The 3,397-nt window shown below is 66.1% G+C and overlaps 1 non-coding gene across 1 annotated transcript; it reads right to left on the bottom strand.

Annotated features, from left to right (window-relative positions):
* Window positions 1-2,875: 2,875 nt before the first annotated feature.
* LOC142006332 (5S ribosomal RNA) lies at window positions 2,876-2,994 on the bottom strand. The gene has a single exon (XR_012643435.1). It is a non-coding gene; the product is annotated as a 5S ribosomal RNA (ribosomal RNA).
* Window positions 2,995-3,397: the final 403 nt, after the last annotated feature.

Genomic DNA, 3,397 nt, shown 5'->3' with positions numbered 1-3,397 from the left:
CTGGTGGCCGATTCGCTCCCCGGGCACCAGGTCAACCTCCGCTGCTTTCAGCGGGGGTTGACCTGGTGGCCGATTCCCTCCCCGGGCACCAGGTCAACCTCCGCTGCTTTCAGCGGGGGTTGACCTGGTGGCCGATTCCCTCCCCGGGCACCAGGTCAACCTCCGCTGCTTTCAGCGGGGGTTGACCTGGTGGCCGATTCGCTCCCCGGGCACCAGGTCAACCTCCGCTGCTTTCAGCGGGGGTTGACCTGGTGGCCCATTCGCTCCCCGGGCACCAGGTCAACCTCCGTTGCTTTCAGCGGGGGTTGACCTGGTGGCCGATTCGCTCCCCGGGCACCAGGTCAACCTCCGGTGCTTTCAGCGGGGGTTGACCTGGTGGCCGATTCCCTCCCCGGGCACCAGGTCAACCTCCGGTGCTTTCAGCGGGGGTTGACCTGGTGGCCGATTCCCTTCCCGGGCACCAGGTCAACCTCCGGTGCTTTCAGCGGGGGTTGACCTGGTGGCCGATTCCCTCCCCGGGCACCAGGTCAACCTCCGGTGCTTTCAGCGGGGGTTGACCTGGTGGCCGATTCGCTCCCCGGGCACCAGGTCAACCTCCGCTGCTTTCAGCGGGGGTTGACCTGGTGGCCCATTCGCTCCCCGGGCACCAGGTCAACCGCACCCTTTTTCGGCCGCCTTCGCCTCCAAATTTTTCCCCCCGTTTCCTTGCCCACTCCTCGGTCACTTCATACGCCCTCCCCCTTACATCCACCGTACGCAACACCTCCACCGGGCTTAATAGTCCACAACCGGGACCCAGGGCCTTCCCCGCTCTCAACAACCTCCACCCACGGTCCCCCTCCACCGGGCTTAATAGTCCACAACCGGGTCCCAGGGCCTTCCCCGCTCTCAACAACCTCCACCCACGGTCCCCCTCCACCGGGCTTAATAGTCCACAACCGAGACCCAGGGCCTTCCCCGCTCTCAACAACCTCCACCCACGGTCCCCCTCCACCGGGCTTAATAGTCCACAACCGGGTCCCAGGGCCTTCCCCGCTCTCAACAACCTCCACCCACGGTCCCCCTCCACCGGGCTTAATAGTCCACAACCGGGACCCAGGGCCTTCCCCGCTCTCAACAACCTCCACCCACGGTCCCCCTCCACCGGGCTTAATAGTCCACAACCGGGTCCCAGGGCCTTCCCCGCTCTCAACAACCTCCACCCACGGTCCCCCTCCACCGGGCTTAATAGTCCACAACCGAGACCCAGGGCCTTCCCCGCTCTCAACAACCTCCACCCACGGTCCCCCTCCACCGGGCTTAATAGTCCACAACCGGGTCCCAGGGCCTTCCCCGCTCTCAACAACCTCCACCCACGGTCCCCCTCCACCGGGCTTAATAGTCCACAACCGGGACCCAGGGCCTTCCCCGCTCTCAACAACCTCCACCCACGGTCCCCCTCCACCGGGCTTAATAGTCCACAACCGGGACCCAGGGCCTTCCCCGCTCTCAACAACCTCCACCCACGGTCCCCCTCCACCGGGCTTAATAGTCCACAACCGGGTCCCAGGGCCTTCCCCGCTCTCAACAACCTCCACCCACGGTCCCCCTCCACCGGGCTTAATAGTCCACAACCGGGACCCAGGGCCTTCCCCGCTCTCAACAACCTCCACCCACGGTCCCCCTCCACCGGGCTTAATAGTCCACAACCGGGTCCCAGGGCCTTCCCCGCTCTCAACAACCTCCACCCACGGTCCCCCTCCACCGGGCTTAATAGTCCACAACCGAGACCCAGGGCCTTCCCCGCTCTCAACAACCTCCACCCACGGTCCCCCTCCACCGGGCTTAATAGTCCACAACCGGGTCCCAGGGCCTTCCCCGCTCTCAACAACCTCCACCCACGGTCCCCCTCCACCGGGCTTAATAGTCCACAACCGGGACCCAGGGCCTTCCCCGCTCTCAACAACCTCCACCCACGGTCCCCCTCCACCGGGCTTAATAGTCCACAACCGAGACCCAGGGCCTTCCCCGCTCTCAACAACCTCCACCCACGGTCCCCCTCCACCGGGCTTAATAGTCCACAACCGGGACCCAGGGCCTTCCCCGCTCTCAACAACCTCCCCCCACGGTCCCCCTCCACCGGGCTTAATAGTCCACAACCGAGACCCAGGGCCTTCCCCGCTCTCAACAACCTCCACCCACGGTCCCCCTCCACCGGGCTTAATAGTCCACAACCGGGACCCAGGGCCTTCCCCGCTCTCAACAACCTCCACCCACGGTCCCCCTCCACCGGGCTTAATAGTCCACAACCGAGACCCAGGGCCTTCCCCGCTCTCAACAACCTCCACCCACGGTCCCCCTCCACCGGGCTTAATAGTCCACAACCGGGACCCAGGGCCTTCCCCGCTCTCAACAACCTCCCCCCACGGTCCCCCTCCACCGGGCTTAATAGTCCACAACCGAGACCCAGGGCCTTCCCCGCTCTCAACAACCTCCACCCACGGTCCCCCAAGACGCACGTTCCAAGCCTTAACCCTCAGACCATCCACCCCCCGGGCGGGACCCCACACCCACCTGACCCCAACTCACTCCCACCAAAAACACCACCACCGCCACCGCCTCAACGGCCTGCCCCACCCAGCACTCCCACACACACACCTGCCCCACCAACGCTCCACACACGCTTTCTTCCCTCTCCCCGACCCGACCCAAGCCATCGCACCGCACCGGGTGAGGGCCTAAGCTTCCTCGCCCGCCCCCCCGCCCCCGACACGCAGGCAGGCAGAGGGAAAGGCCTCAGCGCCCCCCAGGACCGTCGCGCCGCCTTGGCCTCACGGCTTCCCTGCTCCCGCACGGCAGACACACGCCCCGCTCTACCCCCGCTGGGGCCAAAAGCTGCCTACGGCACCTGGGATTCCCAGGCGGTCACCCATCCAGGTACTAGCCAGGCCCGGGACGGTTTACCTTCCGAGATCGGACGAGATCGGGGGCATTCGGTCCGGTATGGCCGTAGGCCCCCGCCTCCCCGGGCTTTAGCGTCAGCAGCCTGGCCTCAGTCAGCCGGGCCCAAACAATTAACCCGGAGGCCGGGCCGAGGGAAAACTTCCTCCGAGCCGGCCCAAGGGGAAGGGAGGACGAGGACGCCGGGCCCGGGAGGTGACAGGACGTGCACGTCAGACCCGGGAAGCTGTGCGCCCCGAGGTTAACCCCCGGGCCGGGGCGGGGAGAGAAAAATGTTCTAAGTCCGGTAGGGACAGCAGGTCAACCCCGGTCCGAGGCGGGGAGAGAAATTTTCCAAGTCCGGCAGGGACAGCAGGTCAACCCCGGCCGCCGTAGCAGAGGTTGACCTGGTGTCCGATTCGCTCCCCGGGCACCAGGTCAACCTCGGGCGCTTTAGCGGAGGTTGACCTGGTGTCCG

The sequence above is a fragment of the Carettochelys insculpta genome, unplaced genomic scaffold, assembly GCF_033958435.1.
Source record: "Carettochelys insculpta isolate YL-2023 unplaced genomic scaffold, ASM3395843v1 scaffold_0049, whole genome shotgun sequence".
NCBI classification, from domain to species: domain Eukaryota; kingdom Metazoa; phylum Chordata; order Testudines; family Carettochelyidae; genus Carettochelys; species Carettochelys insculpta.
This window is presented reverse-complemented; position numbering and strand designations above follow the sequence as displayed.